The sequence below is a fragment of the Electrophorus electricus genome, chromosome 10 (genome assembly GCF_041902795.1).
Source record: "Electrophorus electricus isolate QZ-2024a chromosome 10, ASM4190279v1, whole genome shotgun sequence".
In the NCBI taxonomy this organism is placed as follows: domain Eukaryota; kingdom Metazoa; phylum Chordata; class Actinopteri; order Gymnotiformes; family Gymnotidae; genus Electrophorus; species Electrophorus electricus.
In genome coordinates this window covers 14,634,168-14,658,457 of record NC_137506.1, presented here as the reverse complement: position 1 = coordinate 14,658,457, position 24,290 = coordinate 14,634,168, and the positions used below count along the sequence as shown (strand labels likewise).

The window sequence follows — 24,290 nt, the reverse complement described above, 5'->3', positions numbered from 1 at the left end:
CCAAGATAAAACATATTTTTATCTACACATTTTAGGAGCAGTTTATTTATTGCTGGCCAACCTGTTTATAGACAGATTTTCAACCCATTTGCTACACTGTGTACATATTTGCACAGGCGCTTTTCTCTGCTCTGGGTACCTGGGGCACGTACTACTGGAGTACGTAGTACTGGGCAGTCTGGGATGAGGTGAAGGGCATGGGCGTCATGAACATCATGATGGGCTGGCCGGACACAGGTCGAATGGAAGGGCTGTTACCTGGAATGGCAGGCTGGGCTGTCTGCATCTGAGGGCTCTAGAAAAGCTGAGAGAGGAGAGGAGTGGAGAGTGAGGGTCACAGAGCAGCGTGGCGTACGCCGCAGCAGCCGGCTCAGACGCTCGGCTCGAAGTGAAGACTTTAGTCAAGAGTTGAGTCGTGGACTCTACAGCAGTTGTACTGGGAATGTTGAGGAGATATATACATTAAAAAAAAAAAAGTTTAAAATTTTCAAGGGATTTTGAATGTCCTATTAGGCTAGGCATGCAAGATACGAGAAGAAAACCTTTCAAGAGTCTGTTTCACATGCATGGCACTAATACAAGAGTGACTGAACTAGCATGAAAAATTAAATAATTAAAAGAAATGACGGATGCAGCTAATTAGCCATGATTGCAGGAGAGGAGATATATATGTAATAGACAACTAATCTTGAATGTAAATTTGTACTGATAACCTGAGTCTATCAATGCCAATGCTGACAAAATATCATGACATGAGCTAGAATTCAGAATGTGACAAACCCCCATCCCAGTTGGCTTTGATGCTCAGAATGGGAACACAGTGAGGGAATTCCTTCTACATGAGAAACAGTAAAATCAGCCTAAGAGGTGATTCTCACATACTGTCTCCCACCGAGCTGTTGCCATCTTAACATTTTCTGGACATAAAATCCTCCCTCCAGCAGTTATGCAGGCAGGCAGAAATGAACCTTTGTATGGGCTCCTGGGTAATGGAGCAGCCATACCATATCCAAAACAGATTATTAAAAAGCACTGGTGTCCAAAGGAAATAAAGAGAAACAGACTAAAAAAGACTAAACATAAAAGACTAAACATAGGTGCTGGCGTCCTCCGAACTGGGGAGCAGAGTGGAGTGCAGGTGCACCACTGAGCTACTGGAATGTCTTTCAATGCATTTTTTGAAGACTGCAAAATTACCTGAATGGATCTGAATCCTCCCTTGAATCCTCCCTTGAGAGAGAAGCGAGTGGAAGAACGCACTAATGGGTGTGGAGGGTCAGAGAGACTGCAACACACTCACATACACTGGCAGACACGATTTAAACAAATCTAGATTTCGGAACAGTTTTTTTTTTTTTTTTATGATGGAATTGAACAATGTTGTCACAGTGGAATTGTGAGTTCAGAGGCAGAGCAAATGTGTTCCACTAACCTTCCTGGCCCTTTAAGTGCACTACTGCAGATAGACTGAAAACAAATTTCACATAAATAAAAACACACTGTAACACTTGAAAACATAAACACAGACAAGCACTGAATGAGTGGTAAAGGGCATTAAAGTCTAAGTATTACATGGAGATCACCATTCACATTTTCAATTCTTTCCTTTGACCAAACAACTCACATCAACAGCCAAGGCACTGCACTGGCTTTCTAAAAGGAGATGGCAGATGGCACTATAAATTAGCTTCACTCAAAAATGGGAGAAAACAAGGAATGCAGCATGTTATGCGCTCGTGTACATAGTTCGGTCACACATCTCTGCTATGGTCTTCCAACGTACACTGCCCTTGATATGAGGCAATATGGCCACCTACTGTAAGCTCAACCTTGGGTCACGATATCATGCAGAGCCTTCATAATACCCTATGCTTCTGTGCATGTGCTAGTCAGATTCAAGCTTAAATATCGTCTCTCTCAGCTAGCACAGCCCGGCCTCGCCTGTCTACAAAACGTCCAAGAGGTCTCCGTTACACTAGACAAATGTTGCTGTTTTGTATTCACAGAGAACATTTATCCAAGTATGGGAGACAGGAATCCATCTGCCTCTGAGATTGACGTGTGAGTTGGGGAGCGGAGTACAGTGGCTAGAAGGCTAAACTTGGCGATGTTTTACCATAGGCACACAGTGGAGCATGCAGCATACAGTGGGAGGTGCTGCGCTGCGGCGGCGGACATTAGCTGCTGGTGGGCAGGACGAGAGAGCAAACTGGGGGTGGAGGAGGGTGGGGGGAGCCAGGCAGAGACTGTGGGGGCAGGATGCGTGCAGATGCATGTCACATGCTGCAGGAAGCTGGACCATGTTGCTGACAAGTTCATTTAATCTTTTGAAGCCAACTTACAGCACATGCATGTCTGTGTTGTATCTGGGCTTGGTGTAGTAGGGTCAAGGAAGATTTATTTTTAGCTGAAGATGTCTATCAATAGCAACACACTTCCCTCTAGCTGCAGATAACCATATTTACTGCTAAACTTTGGCTGACATCTCAAGTGAGGCGCACTTCATACAGAATGAATACAAGTGTTAATTTACTGTCTTGTGCAGTTTAATACAACAAGCTCATGGTTCATTGCAGGTGGAGCCACCGTCCTTGTTGATTGAAAACCTTAAGAAGCAGAAGCAGAAGCAACAGTCCTATTCCAAGCTAGAGAAAAAAGGCACAGGACTCTCACACAGCAGACTCTGAAATGGAGGATCTCTCACATTAAGGTATGGCTATGCAGCCTTGACATTTTACCTCCAGACATTCTTGTGTGGTTCCTAGAGTTTTCCCACATTCCAGTAATTTTCTCAAGTACACTTTAAATAGAAAATAAAGATATAGACGCAGTAATTAATTGAAGAGAATAGCCGGTGTCATCTTTATTCTGAGCTCAGTGTTGCATACAGACGAGGCATTGTCCAGAGAATGTCTAACAGTCTCAGGTGGGTTCAATCTTTATACATTTTCATCAAATTACAAAACCATTTTTTATTAAAATTGTATCTTTAGGCGGTATCCTGGCCTCAATCCCGGACTTAACACAGAGGCCATATTTGGTCATTCTCACTTCCTGCTTACTTCCGAAGCCTAATTGGGTCTTTTACAATTCCTGCCATCATATTATTACATTAATAATTTCATTTTATTACCTCACTTGAGTACACCTCTGGCTGGACATTGAACCACTTGGTTGTAATCCTAAATGAATCATGAATGATGCAATCAAAGGATCACTGCTTGAAGCCAAGCAAAAAAGTTTGATTTTGCACATTCACAGACATGACGAACCAGCAGGAGGAGCCAAGACTCATGTGAACTGTGTGGGAAAGTAGACTTTGCACATACTGTAGAACAAAACCGCTTTGATGAAGTTGTAAGCAAAGAGGTATTAAGAACTTAAGTCTGTGTAAATCCTGATAAGCAATTGTAGTTCAGAAGTGTTTGAATATCTGTATTGTTTGTTTGTATTTTCACAGGCCAAAAACAAGTACTGATTAGCAAGATTTACTACCTCCCAGTACACCATTTCTTTTTACTGCCTGAGTAGATGTTGATGGAAGTCAAAAGGCCAACAGAAGCAACAGCCATCTGGTGGTTGCTTCCAGACTACCAGATCAGCTTGATATTCTCTATTGCCTCTCTCTGGCAGAAGACCCACCAGGTCATTCCACATTTGCATAGTTTTGGTGATGCTGTTTGCTTTGGCTTCAGTGTCACTTTGGTGGGCTTCTTTGGGTGGGATGACTCCCCCGCTGAGAGTGTGCGGGCTGTTGTGGAGAGAGGATGTGTCTCCAGAGTCACATCCAGACCCACATATGGCCTCCGCAACCAGAAAAGCACAGGTGAGGAAGGCAAGGCTTCTGAGAGCTACCAGCCAAGCAGGTGTGGACAGAAAAGAGGTGCTCTGTAGCAAAGGAAAGGAAGCTGATTGCTTGGTATGTAAAAGGATAGAAACCTGGAAGCTGGTGTGGATAGTATGAAACCCACCAAAAACGAAAACAACAGCTTCATTTGGAAAAAAAAACAAACAAACAAAAAAACCCGCAAAATGCAGCAAGAGAAAACAGGTCTTTGCTTATCTTAGATAAATCAATGTTTGAGATAATCAATGCTTAAAAAAGCATGGTAGCCAGGAACAAAAAAGTAACCAAAAGTATTCAAGGTGAAATTTGCAGTGTATTGGCTCAGTCATTTCAACTGTTCCCCAATTTTTTATATCAATTTTCATCTCTGACAAGGAAGATGTGGAGGGGAACCTAGGAGCCTGTTGGACAGGGTAATGAACTGGATTGCAGGCTCAAACACTGTGGGTTATATGCACTTGAAGGACAGTGTTCACTACCAGTTCCGTGTACGTCCTTTTTTTCTAGCGTCACTTTGTATCAACCGGGAAGGAGCAACTGTCATTCACACCCAACAGGAATGCAGCGAGTTGTGACCGTGAGAATTCTTGGCTATGGAATCGCCTAAAAGTATCTTAAGCACTTCAGCACCATTCTAAGACAACCACTGACAATAATTACTCACCTTAATGAATGCTTTGTCCGCATCTTGGCTGCATCTGAGCTGGTGGTTGAAAAGCAGGGCCGGCAGCTGTCGGTTCTGGTGCTTGATGTCATACTGCTCAGCGGTCTGACAGGCCCACACAACTCGTAGGTCTGTTCAAGGTGGCGCTTGTACACCTCGATTTCCATTGTAATTGTCCTGTACAACCATTAAAAATTTGACAGAAGTTAAAAAACAGCAGAACGGTTTGTTACAACTGGAAAAAAATAAATAAATAAGAAAATATTGTTTGTTGTTGTACATGAAAGTCAGTGAGCCATGAGGAAAAATCCTCCTGTCCAAAGTTCTGATCAGCAGTTATGACCTACTAACACTGCAATCAAAATGCATGGGCAAAAGATGCATTACTGAAAAAACACTCTGCAGATCTGGAATTCATGTCACCACAGTCAAAGTTGAAGGTATTGTTCGATGAAAAGAAAACAAATGCATCAAAGTTTGCGTTATACTCAGTAAGAACTCAGTAGAGGAAGAAACTGCAAAATACGAAGAGACCTCTGTGCATGAGTCAGTGGCTCAATAGTTTATTTTTCATAAAAAATCCTGCTTTTGATTTTAAAAAGCCATTTCGTCGTTACAAACATCACGGTTATATTTTGGAAGTTATTTGCAGTTCCATGCTAAACTAAAGCCAGTACAGGGCTTAGCATGGCAGGCCTAGTGAGTCTAAGTGGCAATCCTAACTATGAAGCTTCTTCAGTGTTATTTAATAAATGCCATGAAATGTAGCCTAAAATTAATTTGTATCCTAAAATTCATGAAATATTTTTTTTTAATAAAATATGTCCGTGAAATTAACTGACGTTCTTGGGAAATTAGTAGAGTCCTATTATAAGCGCCTTCCATTGCACACGGTATTATGACGTCACAATGTTGCCATGTGTCCTCACTATTCGGCTACAAATAGGTAGAAATAGATACGGTCATTTAACTAGACGACATACAAAGCTTTGAAACAATCTGTAACGTGTCCAAGTTGAGACAGGAACGTTCATTGACGGTGAGTATACATAAATTAATATTAGCTAATTATGCTCGTAAATTTCTTATATTATTCAATATCTGGGGGTATATTTACTGTCACATCTTAGGAAATACAAGGTAAACACAATTTCAAGATGTCATTTTTGCTCTCACAATAAGGGCCAGTTTGTGAAAGAGACTCGCACTATACAAGAGGGAAAGGCCTGCGGCTAGATAACTTGGTCATAGTCTAATTTTAATATATATATATTTGTAGTAAAATTATTTTCTATTTATTTTGATTGAACCATAATTCAAGAAACATCAGTTGTACCGCGTTTATTAACGTGACAATATATCAGCACGAACGTGTTCTGATTGTAATTAAAAGCATAATAGGATTATAGACCAAAACAACACATTAATCGAATTATTTTTAATAAATGAAGCAAAAACAAACTTGTGAAAGAAATACAAATATTTTGTTAATACACTTTCAAGAAGTTGTGGGGACAAAATCATGTATTTCACAAAGTGGTGAGGACAGTGTAAATTGCATCTATGGTTTAGGGCAAATGTAGGGCAATTATTGGCAATTGTCTCGGGTATTTCCAATGCTGTGTCTCATGAGCTGAAAACTAACATTGTTGTTTACCATGTTCCACAGGTTTTAAACTGACGGGATTTTTGTCAAAACAGAATGCATGCTTTTAAGGTTAGTAGCAGAAAGTTCACACCTTTTTAGATACAATTTACATGCTGGACACCCTCCTATAGAGCTTGGTATCAGAGGTCAAAGCACATTACTGTTTTGCAGGAGGATACTGAAACCAACAATATAGATGTTGGCACCATTCCCCCTCATCGCAGTTTGAGTTGCCCCTTGTTCCACATGGGACACCACAAGGCTGCGGATGAGGCAAAGCCAGGAGAGTGGCTGAGTAAGATGAGGGAGGAGCAGCAGACTCTGAAGAAGGAGAGAGATGTGGCAACATCTCCTGCAGATGTGAGTAAATGTATGATAAGATATTTTCATACAGAAGCCATTTTATGCATCATCTCTACTTTTCTGTTTATTTGTCTGGAATTGGTATTTTCATAGCGTCCCATTCTTAATGTCATGGTAACCAGAATGAAGTCATTTTAATAACATTCTATGTACCATGTAAGCATAATCTTTTCTCTGCAATATGAAACATTAATTTTTGTTAGGTGTACAGGTAGCAGTCTAAGCAGTCACAATGACAGCAAGCTTTTAGAGTGTGTGGCAGCAGTTGTCTGGGCTGTTATGAATAGGAGAACTTAATTGTTGGTTAAGAGCTTAATTAATTGGTATCTGTTCCCTCAGAGAGGCTGGATTTCCCAGTTTAAGTTGGGAGTGGAGAAATTGCAGGCTGTTCTTATGGAGGAAGAACAGGATGGAATCCAGCAGACAAGTGAAGCGGCCCTGAAAAAGAAGATGGATAAAAACCTGTCGAACATTCTGAAAAAGATCGAAAAAGCAGAGGAAAAAGTCAGAGAAAAGGAGAGAAAGGCAATAGAAAAAGAGAAGCGAATGGAAATTAAAGAACGTAAGAAACTGGAAAAGGAATGGAAGGAAAGACGGGAGCACCGGGAGAGGGTGATGAGACTGTTCGCAATGTTGGAGGAGATGAATCAGAAACAGTTGCTGAAGCAGCAAGCCAAAGAGCAAAGAAAATCAGCCAAGGAGGCAGAAAAACGCCAGAAGGAGCTGAAAAAAGCCCAAGAACGTAAGGAGAAGGAAGAGATGAGAAAGGAAAAGAATGGGAGGAAAGGAAGAGGATGTTTGCAGCAATTGTGGTTCACTATGAATAGAAGATGAGGATAATAGACTGAACAACACACAATCATGATAAAAAAATATTACAAACGTAAAGATAAAACACTGGATAATAAAATCATACAACATAAAAACCGATAAAACAGTGTAAAATATAAACAGTGAAATAAAAGTTGTAAGAGGGATAAAACAAGACTTACATTTGTTATTAAAAAAAGGTTTATGGTCCTGCCTGACCGGTCTATGGATTTCACAGTGGTAAAGTCATTTTCTGAATACACACCATATTATTGTAAATTAGCTGAAATAGCTCAATTGGGAGAGCATTAGACTGAAGATCTAAAGGTCCTGGGTTCAACCCTCTGTTTTGGCATCTGTACTTAAAAGAATTCATCATTGAATAGTTTTACTTTTTTAAGTATAATTCATAAACCTTTACATCGCGTTCCTGAAAAATGAATGAGATATTCCCCTTTTTTACGTTATGGTTAGATGTCATTGAGTAATTGCGCGCTGTACTTTGAATTCCGTGAACTTAAACTTTTGTGGAAGTCGCGCTGCCTTACGAAATGTTTCCTCACTGCACAGAGAGGCACTTGAACAGTGGCTTCTGCACAAATGCTTTTGAAATGTAGTTCATTACTTATCTGCTCGCCAAACAACTGGACAAGAAAAGGGTAGGTGTATATGTCCACAGTCCTTCCCAAATCCTCTGTGTGAACACTGATATACAGTATATATTTCTCACTTTGGGAGCACTGAACATCTTCCAGACATGTTTGTTCTTTTCCAAAATCTATTTCCTGTTGAGGTAATAACATTTATAAAAGGCTTTGAAGCTCTTTGTAACAGGTGCAGAGTGGTGCAAGACTGTGTTTGAAAGCAAAAAATGAATAATGTTTCTGGGATATCTTAAGGTCAGAGACCTTTTTGATTCTGAACGTGCAGAACAGAGGCTCTGATGGAGGGGGTTTCAAGGCTTCTGTACAAGTCTAAGGAAGAGTACGCTGAACTGTTCCTGTGAGAAATAACTTCAATAGTGTTGCAAAAGATCTAAGTTTTTAATAGACTTGAAAGCCTCTTTGAGAGTTCTGTGGCTAAACAAGGTTTATTATCTTACCACGGGGTGATACTGACCAGCAACATCATCTTGCAGGTGTTTGGTGGTGTGAGTTGAGATCATCTTTGTTTAAAAAAAAGGAAAATCTTCCAAAGGGATATAATGGTGTCAAGCTTCAATTTACATATATTGAATAATGTATGTTTGAACATTGTGGTGGAGATTTCAAACACTAGTATGTAAAGAAGGTGGGGCAATTACATAATCAGTTCTGAAAACTGTATAAAAAATGTGTGTTCTTTGTGTGATTGTTCGACATATTCCAGACTATGCTTCGTTTGTAACATTGAGCTCAGAATAAACATGGGACTGACTATTCTCTTCAATTAATTCTGAGTCTGCGTCTTTATTTTCTATTTAAAGTGTACTTAATAAAATTACTGGAATGTGGGGAAAATCTATGAACCACACGGTATAATTCCCCACCGAGTACATTATTTATTTTATATATGACATGCCTTATGTGAACGGGGCAGAGTTTAATGCCAAACCTCATAGCAGTTTTTCTGTTGCTATGGAGAAAGGTCAAATGAGAACAACCTGCTGGGGATTTCCTAAAAGTAACGTGCATTTTTGACCTGCAATAATGTGGATTTATTTTTCATAAATATTGCTGCTTTTGATTTTAAAAAGCCATTTCGTCGTTACAAACATCACGGTTATATGTCGGAAGTTATTTGCAGTTCCATGCTAAACTAAAGCCAGTACAGGGATTAGCATGGCAGGCCTAGTGAGTCTAAGTGGCTATCCTAACTATGAAGCTTCTTCAGTGTTATTTAATAAATGCCATGAAATGTAGCCTAAAATTAATTTGTATCCTAAAATTCATGAAATAATTTTTTTTATAAAACAGGTCCGTGAAATTAACTGACGTTCTTGTGAAATTAGTAGAGTCCTATTATAAGCGCCTTCCATTGCACACGGTATTATGACGTCACAATGTTGCCATGTGTCCTCACTATTCGGCTACAAATAGGTAGAAATAGATACGGTCATTTAACTAGACGACATACAAAGCTTTGAAACAATTTGTAACGTGTCCAAGTTGAGACAGGAACGTTCATTGACGGTGAGTATACATAAATTAATATTAGCTAATTATGCTCGTAAATTTCTTATATTATTCAATACCTGGGGGTATATTTACTGTCACATCTTAGGAAATACAAGGTAAACACAATTTCAAGATGTCATTTTTGCTCTCACAATAAGGGCCAGTTTGTGAAAGAGACTAGCACTATACAAGAGGGAAAGGCCTGCGGCTAGATAACTTGGTCATAGTCTAATTTTAATTCTCTAGCTATCCAGCTAGCTAACATTAGCCAGACTGTCATTGCAAAGATGGGCAAGTTGACCATATATAAATAAGTGTGGTTTGTGTGAATCTAATTCGATTGATTTATGTATTTCACTGTCGGCGGGTTTTGTTTTCCTCTATAGTCTGTAATCTGGTAGGAAATAGCGGACTATCTTGCCAAAGTGAGTATCGGTAACAATTTTGCTTAGTAACAGCGCAAGTTACTTAGCAACGGTCATTACACGTTTTAAATAGGCGCGTGCGTCGCTACTGGTCTTGGTGCAACAGGCGTAAACTTGTCTATGAAAATGATCTTTTAGCTTCTACCAGTTTAGCAATTAATCCCAATTGGTGCAACTGATCCATGGAGACAAGAATTCAGAGCGGGTGTCCAATCAGTTCTGGCGCCCCTCAAGTTCACGTCCCTTTAAGACATCAAATCCTCGGGCACGCGCGTTTACTGAAAAGAAAAGAACTCCGACTGAAACAAGTTTATGAAAGGTGTTATGGACACACTGCTTAAGTCTGTCATCGGCGTTGAACAACACAAGGAGTATCGGCACCGTGTCGCTCCCAATCCCCGGACATCTAACGACACCTGCCCTTTATTACCTTGATTCATGTTCGTATATAAAGCCTCTTGTTTGGTATTCCATTTGCGAAGTTTCGTTTGGTACAGCGAGCGCGTTTGATCCCTGTTCGTACGGTTCCTGCCTTTTGGCCTATCGTGTTTTGGATTGTTTTATCTAGTCTTTATTCTGCCCAATAAAGCACTAAATGTGTAGTTGCGTGCGACTCCCGTCTTGCCCACTTCTCCAAACTAAAACTATGGTTTTATTTATATATATATATATATATATATATATATATATATATATATATATATATATATATATATATATATATTTGTAGTAAAATTATTTTCTATTTATTTTGATTGAACCATAATTCAAGAAACGTCAGTTGTACTGCGTTTATTAGCGTGACAACATATCAGCACGAACGTGTTCTGATTGTCATTAAAAGCATAATAGGATTATAGACCAAAACAACACATTAATCGAATTATTTTTAATAAATGAAGCAAAAACAAACTTGTGAAAGAAATACAAATATTTTGTTAATACACTTTCAAGAAGTTGTGGGGACAAAATCATGTATTTCACAAAGTGGTGAGGACAGTGTAAATTGCATCTATGGTTTAGGGCAAATGTAGGGCAATTATTGGCAATTGTCTCGGGTATTTCCAATGCTGTGTCTCATGAGCTGAAAACTAACATTGTTGTTTACCATGTTCCACAGGTTTTAAACTGACGGGATTTTTGTCAAAACAGAATGCATGCTTTTAAGGTTAGTAGCAGAAAGTTCACACCTTTTTAGATACAATTTACATGCTGGACACCCTCCTATAGAGCTTGGTATCAGAGGTCAAAGCACATTACTGTTTTGCAGGAGGATACTGAAACCAACAATATAGATGTTGGCACCATTCCCCCTCATCGCAGTTTGAGTTGCCCCTTGTTCCACATGGGACACCACAAGGCTGCGGATGAGGCAAAGCCAGGAGAGTGGCTGAGTAAGATGAGGGAGGAGCAGCAGACTCTGAAGAAGGAGAGAGATGTGGCAACATCTCCTGCAGATGTGAGTAAATGTATGATAAGATATTTTCATACAGAAGCCATTTTATGCATCATCTCTACTTTTCTGTTTATTTGTCTGGAATTGGTATTTTCATAGCGTCCCATTCTTAATGTCATGGTAACCAGAATGAAGTCATTTTAATAACATTCTATGTACCATGTAAGCATAATCTTTTCTCTGCAATATGAAACATTAATTTTTGTTAGGTGTACAGGTAGCAGTCTAAGCAGTCACAATGACAGCAAGCTTTTACAGTGTGTGGCAGCAGTTGTCTGGGCTGTTATGAATAGGAGAACTTAATTGTTGGTTAAGAGCTTAATTAATTGGTATCTGTTCCCTCAGAGAGGCTGGATTTCCCAGTTTAAGTTGGGAGTGGAGAAATTGCAGGCTGTTCTTATGGAGGAAGAACAGGATGGAATCCAGCAGACAAGTGAAGCGGCCCTGAAAAAGAAGATGGATAAAAACCTGTCGAACATTCTGAAAAAGATCGAAAAAGCAGAGGAAAAAGTCAGAGAAAAGGAGAGAAAGGCAATAGAAAAAGAGAAGCGAATGGAAATTAAAGAACGTAAGAAACTGGAAAAGGAATGGAAGGAAAGACGGGAGCACCGGGAGAGGGTGATGAGACTGTTCGCAATGTTGGAGGAGATGAATCAGAAACAGTTGCTGAAGCAGCAAGCCAAAGAGCAAAGAAAATCAGCCAAGGAGGCAGAAAAACGCCAGAAGGAGCTGAAAAAAGCCCAAGAACGTAAGGAGAAGGAAGAGATGAGAAAGGAAAAGAATGGGAGGAAAGGAAGAGGATGTTTGCAGCAATTGTGGTTCACTATGAATAGAAGATGAGGATAATAGACTGAACAACACACAATCATGATAAAAAAATATTACAAACGTAAAGATAAAACACTGGATAATAAAATCATACAACATAAAAACCGATAAAACAGTGTAAAATATAAACAGTGAAATAAAAGTTGTAAGAGGGATAAAACAAGACTTACATTTGTTATTAAAAAAAGGTTTATGGTCCTGCCTGACCGGTCTATGGATTTCACAGTGGTAAAGTCATTTTCTGAATACACACCATATTATTGTAAATTAGCTGAAATGGCTCAATTGGGAGAGCATTAGACTGAAGATCTAAAGGTCCTGGGTTCAACCCTCTGTTTTGGCATCTGTACTTAAAAGAATTCATCATTGAATAGTTTTACTTTTTTAAGTATAATTCATAAACCTTTACATCGCGTTCCTGAAAAATGAATGAGATATTCCCCTTTTTTACGTTATGGTTAGATGTCATTGAGTAATTGCGCGCTGTACTTTGAATTCCATGAACTTAAACTTTTGTGGAAGTCGCGCTGCCTTACGAAATGTTTCCTCACTGCACAGAGAGGCACTTGAACAGTGGCTTCTGCACAAATGCTTTTGAAATGTAGTTCATTACTTATCTGCTCGCCAAACAACTGGACAAGAAAAGGGTAGGTGTATATGTCCACAGTCCTTCCCAAATCCTCTGTGTGAACACTGATATACAGTATATATTTCTCACTTTGGGAGCACTGAACATCTTCCAGACATGTTTGTTCTTTTCCAAAATCTATTTCCTGTTGAGGTAATAACATTTATAAAAGGCTTTGAAGCTCTTTGTAACAGGTGCAGAGTGGTGCAAGACTGTGTTTGAAAGCAAAAAATGAATAATGTTTCTGGGATATCTTAAGGTCAGAGACCTTTTTGATTCTGAACGTGCAGAACAGAGGCTCTGATGGAGGGGGTTTCAAGGCTTCTGTACAAGTCTAAGGAAGAGTACGCTGAACTGTTCCTGTGAGAAATAACTTCAATAGTGTTGCAAAAGATCTAAGTTTTTAATAGACTTGAAAGCCTCTTTGAGAGTTCTGTGGCTAAACAAGGTTTATTATCTTACCACGGGGTGATACTGACCAGCAACATCATCTTGCAGGTGTTTGGTGGTGTGAGTTGAGATCATCTTTGTTTAAAAAAAAGGAAAATCTTCCAAAGGGATATAATGGTGTCAAGCTTCAATTTGCATATATTGAATAATGTATGTTTGAACATTGTGGTGGAGATTTCAAACACTAGTATGTAAAGAAGGTGGGGCAATTACATAATCAGTTCTGAAAACTGTATAAAAAATGTGTGTTCTTTGTGTGATTGTTTCGACATATTCCAGACTATGCTTCGTTTGTAACATTGAGCTCAGAATAAACATGGGACTGACTATTCTCTTCAATTAATTCTGAGTCTGCGTCTTTATTTTCTATTTAAAGTGTACTTAATAAAATTACTGGAATGTGGGGAAAATCTATGAACCACACGGTATAATTCCCCACCGAGTACATTATTTATTTTATATATGACATGCCTTATGTGAACGGGGCAGAGTTTAATGCCAAACCTCATAGCAGTTTTTCTGTTGCTATGGAGAAAGGTCAAATGAGAACAACCTGCTGGGGATTTCCTAAAAGTAACGTGCATTTTTGACCTGCAATAATGTGGATTTATTTTTCATAAATATTGCTGCTTTTGATTTTAAAAAGCCATTTCGTCGTTACAAACATCACGGTTATATGTCGGAAGTTATTTGCAGTTCCATGCTAAACTAAAGCCAGTACAGGGATTAGCATGGCAGGCCTAGTGAGTCTAAGTGGCTATCCTAACTATGAAGCTTCTTCAGTGTTATTTAATAAATGCCATGAAATGTAGCCTAAAATTAATTTGTATCCTAAAATTCATGAAATAATTTTTTTTATAAAACAGGTCCGTGAAATTAACTGACGTTCTTGTGAAATTAGTAGAGTCCTATTATAAGCGCCTTCCATTGCACACGGTATTATGACGTCACAATGTTGCCATGTGTCCTCACTATTCGGCTACAAATAGGTAGAAATAGATACGGTCATTTAACTAGACGACATACAAAGCTTTGAAACAATTTGTAACGTGTCCAAGTTGAGACAGGAACGTTCATTGACGGTGAGTATACATAAATTAATATTAGCTAATTATGCTCGTAAATTTCTTATATTATTCAATACCTGGGGGTATATTTACTGTCACATCTTAGGAAATACAAGGTAAACACAATTTCAAGATGTCATTTTTGCTCTCACAATAAGGGCCAGTTTGTGAAAGAGACTAGCACTATACAAGAGGGAAAGGCCTGCGGCTAGATAACTTGGTCATAGTCTAATTTTAATTCTCTAGCTATCCAGCTAGCTAACATTAGCCAGACTGTCATTGCAAAGATAGGCAAGTTGACCATATATAAATAAGTGTGGTTTGTGTGAATATAATTCGATTGATTTATGTATTTCACTGTCGGCGGGTTTTGTTTTCCTCTATAGTCTGTAATCTGGTAGGAAATAGCGGACTATCTTGCCAAAGTGAGTATCGGTAACAATTTTGCTTAGTAACAGCGCAAGTTACTTAGCAACGGTCATTACACGTTTTAAATAGGCGCGTGCGTCGCTACTGGTCTTGGTGCAACAGGCGTAAACTTGTCTATGAAAATGATCTTTTAGCTTCTACCAGTTTAGCAATTAATCCCAATTGGTGCAACTGATCCATGGAGACAAGAATTCAGAGCGGGTGTCCAATCAGTTCTGGCGCCCCTCAAGTTCACGTCCCTTTAAGACATCAAATCCTCGGGCACGCGCGTTTACTGAAAAGAAATGAACTCCGACTGAAACAAGTTTATGAAAGGTGTTATGGACACACTGCTTAAGTCTGTCATCGGCGTTGAACAACACAAGGAGTATCGGCACCGTGTCGCTCCCAATCCCCGGACATCTAACGACACCTGCCCTTTATTACCTTGATTCATGTTCGTATATAAAGCCTCTTGTTTGGTATTCCATTTGCGAAGTTTCGTTTGGTACAGCGAGCGCGTTTGATCCCTGTTCTTACGGTTCCTGCCTTTTGGCCTATCGTGTTTTGGATTGTTTTATCTAGTCTTTATTCTGCCCAATAAAGCACTAAATGTGTAGTTGCGTGCGACTCCCGTCTTGCCCACTTCTCCAAACTAAAACTATGGTTTTATATATATATATATATATATATATATATTTGTAGTAAAATTATTTTCTATTTATTTTGATTGAACCATAATTCAAGAAACGTCAGTTGTACTGCGTTTATTAGCGTGACAACATATCAGCACGAACGTGTTCTGATTGTCATTAAAAGCATAATAGGATTATAGACCAAAACAACACATTAATCGAATTATTTTTAATAAATGAAGCAAAAACAAACTTGTGAAAGAAATACAAATATTTTGTTAATACACTTTCAAGAAGTTGTGGGGACAAAATCATGTATTTCACAAAGTGGTGAGGACAGTGTAAATTGCATCTATGGTTTAGGGCAAATGTAGGGCAATTATTGGCAATTGTCTCGGGTATTTCCAATGCTGTGTCTCATGAGCTGAAAACTAACATTGTTGTTTACCATGTTCCACAGGTTTTAAACTGACGGGATTTTTGTCAAAACAGAATGCATGCTTTTAAGGTTAGTAGCAGAAAGTTCACACCTTTTTAGATACAATTTACATGCTGGACACCCTCCTATAGAGCTTGGTATCAGAGGTCAAAGCACATTACTGTTTTGCAGGAGGATACTGAAACCAACAATATAGATGTTGGCACCATTCCCCCTCATCGCAGTTTGAGTTGCCCCTTGTTCCACATGGGACACCACAAGGCTGCGGATGAGGCAAAGCCAGGAGAGTGGCTGAGTAAGATGAGGGAGGAGCAGCAGACTCTGAAGAAGGAGAGAGATGTGGCAACATCTCCTGCAGATGTGAGTAAATGTATGATAAGATATTTTCATACAGAAGCCATTTTATGCATCATCTCTACTTTTCTGTTTATTTGTCTGGAATTGGTATTTTCATAGCGTCCCATTCTTAATGTCATGGTAACCAGAATGAAGTCATTTTAATAACATTCTATGTACCATGTAAGCATAATCTTTTCTCTGCAATATGAAACATTAATTTTTGTTAGGTGTACAGGTAGCAGTCTAAGCAGTCACAATGACAGCAAGCTTTTAGAGTGTGTGGCAGCAGTTGTCTGGGCTGTTATGAATAGGAGAACTTAATTGTTGGTTAAGAGCTTAATTAATTGGTATCTGTTCCCTCAGAGAGGCTGGATTTCCCAGTTTAAGTTGGGAGTGGAGAAATTGCAGGCTGTTCTTATGGAGGAAGAACAGGATGGAATCCAGCAGACAAGTGAAGCGGCCCTGAAAAAGAAGATGGATAAAAACCTGTCGAACATTCTGAAAAAGATCGAAAAAGCAGAGGAAAAAGTCAGAGAAAAGGAGAGAAAGGCAATAGAAAAAGAGAAGCGAATGGAAATTAAAGAACGTAAGAAACTGGAAAAGGAATGGAAGGAAAGACGGGAGCACCGGGAGAGGGTGATGAGACTGTTCGCAATGTTGGAGGAGATGAATCAGAAACAGTTGCTGAAGCAGCAAGCCAAAGAGCAAAGAAAATCAGCCAAGGAGGCAGAAAAACGCCAGAAGGAGCTGAAAAAAGCCCAAGAACGTAAGGAGAAGGAAGAGATGAGAAAGGAAAAGAATGGGAGGAAAGGAAGAGGATGTTTGCAGCAATTGTGGTTCACTATGAATAGAAGATGAGGATAATAGACTGAACAACACACAATCATGATAAAAAAATATTACAAACGTAAAGATAAAACACTGGATAATAAAATCATACAACATAAAAACCGATAAAACAGTGTAAAATATAAACAGTGAAATAAAAGTTGTAAGAGGGATAAAACAAGACTTACATTTGTTATTAAAAAAAGGTTTATGGTCCTGCCTGACCGGTCTATGGATTTCACAGTGGTAAAGTCATTTTCTGAATACACACCATATTATTGTAAATTAGCTGAAATAGCTCAATTGGGAGAGCATTAGACTGAAGATCTAAAGGTCCTGGGTTCAACCCTCTGTTTTGGCATCTGTACTTAAAAGAATTCATCATTGAATAGTTTTACTTTTTTAAGTATAATTCATAAACCTTTACATTGCGTTCCTGAAAAATGAATGAGATATTCCCCTTTTTTACGTTATGGTTAGATGTCATTGTGTAATTGCGCGCTGTACTTTGAATTCCGTGAACTTAAACTTTTGTGGAAGTGGCGCTGCCTTACGAAATGTTTCCTCACTGCACAGAGAGGCACTTGAACAGTGGCTTCTGCACAAATGCTTTTGAAATGTAGTTCATTACTTATCTGCTCACCAAACAACTGGACAAGAAAAGGGTAGGTGTATATGTCCACAGTCCTTCCCAAATCCTCTGTGTGAACACTGATATACAGTATATATTTCTCACTTTGGGAGCACTGAACATCTTCCAGACATGTTTGTTCTTTTCCAAAATCTATTTCCTGTTGAGGTAATAACATTTATAAAAGGCTTTGAAGCTCTTTGTAACAGGTGCAGAGTGGTGCAAGACTGTGTTTGAAAGCAAAAAATGAATAATGTTTCTGGAATATCTTAAGGTCAGAGACCTTTTTGATTCTGTGCATGCAGAACAGAGGCTCTGATGGAGGGAGTTTCAAGGCTTCTGTCCAAGTCTAAGGAAGAGTACGCTGAACTGTTCCTGTGAGAAATAACTTCAATAGTGTTGCAAAAGATCTAAGTTTTTAATAGACTTGAAAGCCTCTTTGAGAGTTCTGTGGCTAAACAAGGTTTATTATCTTACCACGGGGTGATACTGACCAGCAACATCATCTTGCAGGTGTTTGGTGGTGTGAGTTGAGATCATCTTTGTTTAAAAAAAAGGAAAATCTTCCAAAGGAATATAATGGTGTCAAGCTTCAATTTGCATATATTGAATAATGTATGTTTGAACATTGTGGTGGAGATTTCAAACACTAGTATGTAGAGAAGGTGGGGCAATTACATAATCAGTTCTGAAAACTGTATAAAAAATGTGTGTTCTTTGTGATATGTTGAAACTAACACTACCAATGTCTAAATCTGGGCCCCCCTTACTAAGGTTACATCTTAAAGACCAGCAGTATGGCCTTAGACAAAGACAGAAATAGATACTTGGTGAGTCATAATAAATCATTTTAATGATCAAATATACTGCAGATGGGATGAAAATCTTAATTCAATTAAATTTCATTGATCTGTCAAATATATTATAGATGGGATGAAAATCCCAATTCAATTAGATTTTATTGGTTTGTCAAATATACTGTCAAATATAATGCATTTGGGATGGTAAATATGCCATATGTGGGATGGTGTCAAATTCAAGTATATTTGAATTATGACAAATATAATGCACGTGGGATTGAAAATATACCAATCGTGGGATGCTGTCAAGAAAAGTTGTGAGGAGAGCCCTATTTAAAGAAGTTATATTTGTTGTAAAATACTTTATGTACGTATGTTGTTACCTGTAAACTTGTGTGTTGTGTGTTTAAACTTGTTCACTTGTGTTTGTATACATTTTCTACATTTTACATGTGTATTTGAATGTGTTTGATAAATGGTTTCCAAAGTTTATTAATATATTATGTCCTTTTTCCAGTCATGTACACAAAGTCCGGTATGCATCCAAATGTAATCAAGAGATATCTGTTGGGAGCTGAACATCTCCAGCTCGTACAATGCAATGTTTCTTCTTTGTGTCAAATGAACTTAACAATTCAAACATCCATATCTGGCCTTGTTTCTTGCCAACATACTGGTGTTTGGACCTATGGGATTACATGTCTGTTGCCTTCAATAGCTCAGTTGGTAGAGTGGAGGACTGTAGAAGTTAAACTGTTATCCTTAGTCTGTCAGTTAAAATCTGACTCAAAGGAAGTTTGTTTTTTCACATATAAGCTTCTGTTTTAATTGAGCAAAAACAAAGACCTTTCCCTGACCAGGAATTGAGCACAAGTCGCAGTGGTAAGAGTGTTGAATCCTAGCCACTCACCCACCAGCAATAAAGCTCTGATGCTTCTGACAAACAATTTTCAAACTCTGTATTCCTAGTATACTGACGATGTTTGTATGCATACTGGACTTGGGATGCATGAGCATTAGAAGGTCATAAAGCAAGGTATTCATATTTCTTTTTGTTCCACATAAAAATTAAGTTTGAAAGAGAATCCTAGCCACTAGCTCACCAGGGATAAAGGTGACAGTTTCCTCTGACATGAACATGAGCTACATTCATTGGTAACATTTCGATCAAAACCAGGCAAAAGTACTTAGTCACTAGCTGAAATAGCTCAGCTGGGTGAGTGTTAGATTGAATATCAAAAGACTCCTGGTTCAGTCCTGGGTTTTGGTAGCTGTGCAAGACCAAGCTCCTCATCAAATTGTCCTCTTTTTAAGAATATTTCATAAACTTTTACATTCCTTTACAAAAAAAGGAATACGACTTTACTGTTTTTACGCTATCATTAGAAGTCATAGTGTAATAGTGCTCTAGACTTTGAATTCAGTGATCCTACTTAAACTTTAGTGGAATTTGCACTTCCTTATGATATGTTTCCTCACTGCACAGAGAGCCATTTGAACAGTGGCTTCTGTATAAACGCTTTTGAAATGTTTTTCATTAGTTGTCTACTGGCCAAACAGCTGCACAAGGGAAGGGTAGGCGTCAGCTTGCATGTATGCTTGTGTTGGTATCCTGGTTCACACACTCCCTGTGTTTTCATGGAATGGGGCCTACCTCAGCTTCCTTTGGCTCATGGATGGGCTTTGTCCTACCAAAACAGATGATACAAAGGCCACAACAGGAACAACAGACTTAAGAAGGGACACATGAAATGACCTCAAAACACGCAAGGGAGCAGGTAAGTTGAGTTGATATGTGACTTCATTAATGTGCTTGGTAATTTCATATGGACCGATATACTTGGGACCTAACCTGCGACATGACCCCTGCTTGCGGAAGTCCTGTGTAGAGAGCTACACTCTGTCACCAGGTTGGTATATCGGGTTCTCCCCTCTGTGCCTGTTTGCAATTTCCTTATACATTCAGAGAGCTCATACAATACACTGATGTGTTTCCTCCCATAGCCTTTCGCTCCGCTGCATCCACTCATCCACAGCGGGATAACCAGCTGATATGAAAGTCCATGGGACATTTGAGGCTGATAACCTAAAATACATTAAAAAGGATTCAAGCCACTGGATGAACTAGTAAGGTCATTTCTGCCAATAAGAGGAACTTGGACCGGTCTGATGGATTGTTCATATAAAAACAATGTAGGAATTGGCCATTTGACTGTGGATGTAAAACTAATAGCTACCCCGATTTGTTCAATACAGGGAGCCCAAACTCGAGATGTGAATTGATGTCCCCAATATGATCATATGTCCTCTGGGATTCCAAATATATGGAACACCTGGTTAAACAAGGCTTCCACAGTTTGGAAGGCTGTAGGCATACTCGGAAACACAATGAACCACATACCCCTGGAGAATCCATCAACTACAGTGAGGACAGTAGTGTTCCCTTCGGAACAAGGGAGGCCAGTAACGCAATCTAAGGTGATGTGAGACCAAGGACTTTCTGGTACGGGAAGAGGCATGAGCTTTCCTGTGGGTAGGGTCTTAGGCATCTTGCTTTGACTGCAAATTGAACATACTTATGAATATCGCTCATCATAGCCCTGAACCAGCGAGGAATGAGCCCACTTCAACAGATGGTCACAGCACAAGGTAGGTACATAATGTTTTCCTGACGGACATTCCGTTGGGATGACTGTGTCTTGTATGGCTTGTTTATTTCATCATCTATTTTATATACACTTGTCTATTTAATCAACTATTTCCCATCGTATAGATGACAGGTGTATCCAGCTAGGAAGCATAGCTTCCTTTTTGCTAGATTCCTCTTCTGTCTCCTCCAGGAAAATGCGGGATAAGGCATCAGCTTTTCTATTGCGGGTCCCGGGACAATATAATTTTAAAATGAAACCTTGAAAAGAACAAAGACCAATGGGCTTGATTGATGTGGGTTCATTTGTTTAGCTGCATGCATGTTTTCCAAATTTCTATGGTCGGTGATAACTAAAAAGGGATGATTAGCCCCCTCTAGCCAATGCCTCCACTCTTCTAAGACCAGTTTATTGGCAAAAAGTTCACGTTCTCCAATTCCATAGTTATGCTCTGCCATTGATAATTTACGGGAGAAATAAGCCACTGGGTGTAACTTGGACTTGTCGTATCGTTGTGAAAGTACAGCTCCTACCCCGATGTTAGCAGCATCAGCTTCCACGACAAATGGAATGGAAGGATCAGGATGTCGAAGTATTCTAGCTGTGGTTAAAGCTTCTTTCAGTTTCCTGAATGCTTGATCAGCCTCCTGATTCCAAAGTAGCTTGGTTATTGCTCCTTTCAGGAGGGCTGTGAGAGGAGCTGCAATGCTGCTAAAATTCCATATGAAGCGTCGGTAAAAGTTTGCAAATCCCAAGAATCTCCGGAGTTTTTTAACTATAACAGGAATGGGCCACTGGAATATGGCTTTGATCTTCTTATCATCCATAGTGATTTCACCATGGCTGATCACGTATCCTAGAAAAGTTATAGTTGGAAGGTGGAACTCACATTTCTCTCCCTTTACATATAATCCTTTATCCAGAAGAGCCTTCAGTACTGCTCATACATGTTATACATGGATTTCAATGTCAGGGGGATAGATGAGGATGTCATCAATATAACCAATAATGGATTTTCCAATGTATTCACAAAGGATATAATCGACGAAGGCCTGAAAGACAAATGGAGCCACACCGAGACCGTACAACATGACTTTGTACTCATAGTGACTTCTGGTGGTAATAAAGGTGGTTTTCCATTCATCACCTTTCTTTATCCTTATAAAATTATAAGAGCTACGGAGGTCTAATTTAGTGAAGATCTTGACCTCTCGTAATTATTCTAGAGTGACGGGAATAAGAGGTAGTGGGTATGCATCTTTCTTCGATATTTGATTGAGATTTCAGTAATCAATACAGGGGTGAAGACCTCCATCTTTCTTCTTCACAAAGAAGAAGCCAGATGCCAGGGGGGAAGTGGATGGCTGAATAAAGCCTTGGCTCAGTGCTTCATCTATATATTCTTCCATGTTCCCATCTTCTTCTTGGGAGAGAGGGTAAATATGAGCCTTGGGGAATACGGCTCCCTCCAGGAGCTCAATAAGAGTCATAAGGACAGTTATAAGGACTCTTACTAAAGACCATAGAGAGATCTTGGTATTCTGGAGGGAGGGAAAAGGTTTGGTCATCAGCAGGACTATCTATAGTGCTGAAACATAACTGAACAACAGGTAATGTCAAACAATTCCTCATACATTGAGATGACATACATTTCCTTTTGGGGCCATGATATGCATGGGTTATGTTGTTCTAGCCAAGGTAGACCTAAAATGACTTGAAATGATGAGGCTTCTATGACCTGAAATGAGATGAGTTCTGAATGGAGTGCCCTTGTGGTGATTCATCCAGAGCAGCCAGGTGAAGTGTCTTATGTAATGGTTCTACTGGAATGCCGATTCCTGTACAAGATGGGTGTGTATGAAGGTACCGTCGGCTCCTGAATCAGCTAAGGCTGTAAACATAGAGAATGCTGTATGCAGCCCAACACAGACAGCTAACCAAAACAAGCCATTGAGGTAATAAAATGATATTGTAAGCACAAAAGTATGGATGGTCCAGAATAATCTGGTTTCATGCAGAAAAGGCCTCTGTAGGCTTCAGTGTAAATCTTCAGGCCTCTTTGACAGGCTTCTAGTGGCCGCAGTCAAAGGGAGAGCCTGGATTCAAGGCTGGGACATCCTGATCAAGCACTGAAAGAGATAATATGGACATCACCGGAAGAACATATATGGGCATCTGGTGATATAGAATAGAGCAGAAAGAAATAGAAGTAGTTCAGGGTGAACATAATGGTACCAAGAACCATTTGGTGTAAGTATTGAATAATGTTTGGTTTGGAGAGCAATAGAGGAACCTGGAGAAGTATTATGAAAAAATAAAAATGGTTAAGGGTCCTTGAAGAAAATGTATAAAATGTGTGCCCACTTGAGACTGTTAGACATTCTCTGGACAATGTCTCGTTTGTAACATTGAGCTCAGAATAAAGACGGGACCAGCTATTCTCTTCAATTAATTCCAGAGTCTGCATCTTTATTTCTATTTAGTGTGTACTGAGTAAACGGTCATGAACTTAGGAAGATCTAGGAATGACACTATCATCTTTCTTGAGGGCAAGATCACTAGCTTGTTTTGTAATGTGGGTTGCATGCTTCTTGTATGGTTCAGTGATGAGGCTCGGTGAGTGTGACCTCCCATCCCCCCACCAACTCTATAGGCTTCAAAAATTTGGTTGTGTAGCACGAAATCTTATTATCGAGGTACATGTCTTTGGAGGCGTTGCACGGTAGAGTCACGTAGAATCCGTTCTCTTCCATGGTGACCGGATTATAATTTCAATTTGGTTTTAGCACCCCCTTTTAATCTTTTACAACGTTAAGGACATCCTCCGCCGGAATCCAGAAATAAAAATCAAGCAAATCTTTTTTCTGTTCCTAGTTTTTTCAGATAAAATCTTTTCTATTTTAAAGGCTTTGTCTTTTCCCACTATAATCTTTTGCAGCTCCTGTTCATAAAAGGTCCCATGTATATTTTCCCCGTCGAAATCCCGTAATTTGTATATGGGAGGGTGGCCGGAAGGAGCCTCGGCCTGGCACCAACCCTTACAGGTATATTTTACAGAGGATATTATTATTCACAAATAATCTTTCTGGTGCAATTTGTTCAGGAGTGACCCAGGCCAAAACAATAAACAAAACCCACACTAATGAAAAAGAATACACCCTAAATAAACCTAACAAACAAAAGAAACATACAACAGACCTTCCTAACTTACTGACACACA

General features: G+C 39.2%; 1 non-coding gene across 1 annotated transcript; it reads left to right on the top strand.

Moving 5' to 3' along the window:
• Positions 1–12,467: 12,467 nt before the first annotated feature.
• Positions 12,468–12,540, top strand: trnaf-gaa (transfer RNA phenylalanine (anticodon GAA)). The gene has a single exon. It is a non-coding gene; the product is annotated as a tRNA-Phe (tRNA).
• The last annotated feature ends 11,750 nt before the right edge of the window (positions 12,541–24,290 follow it).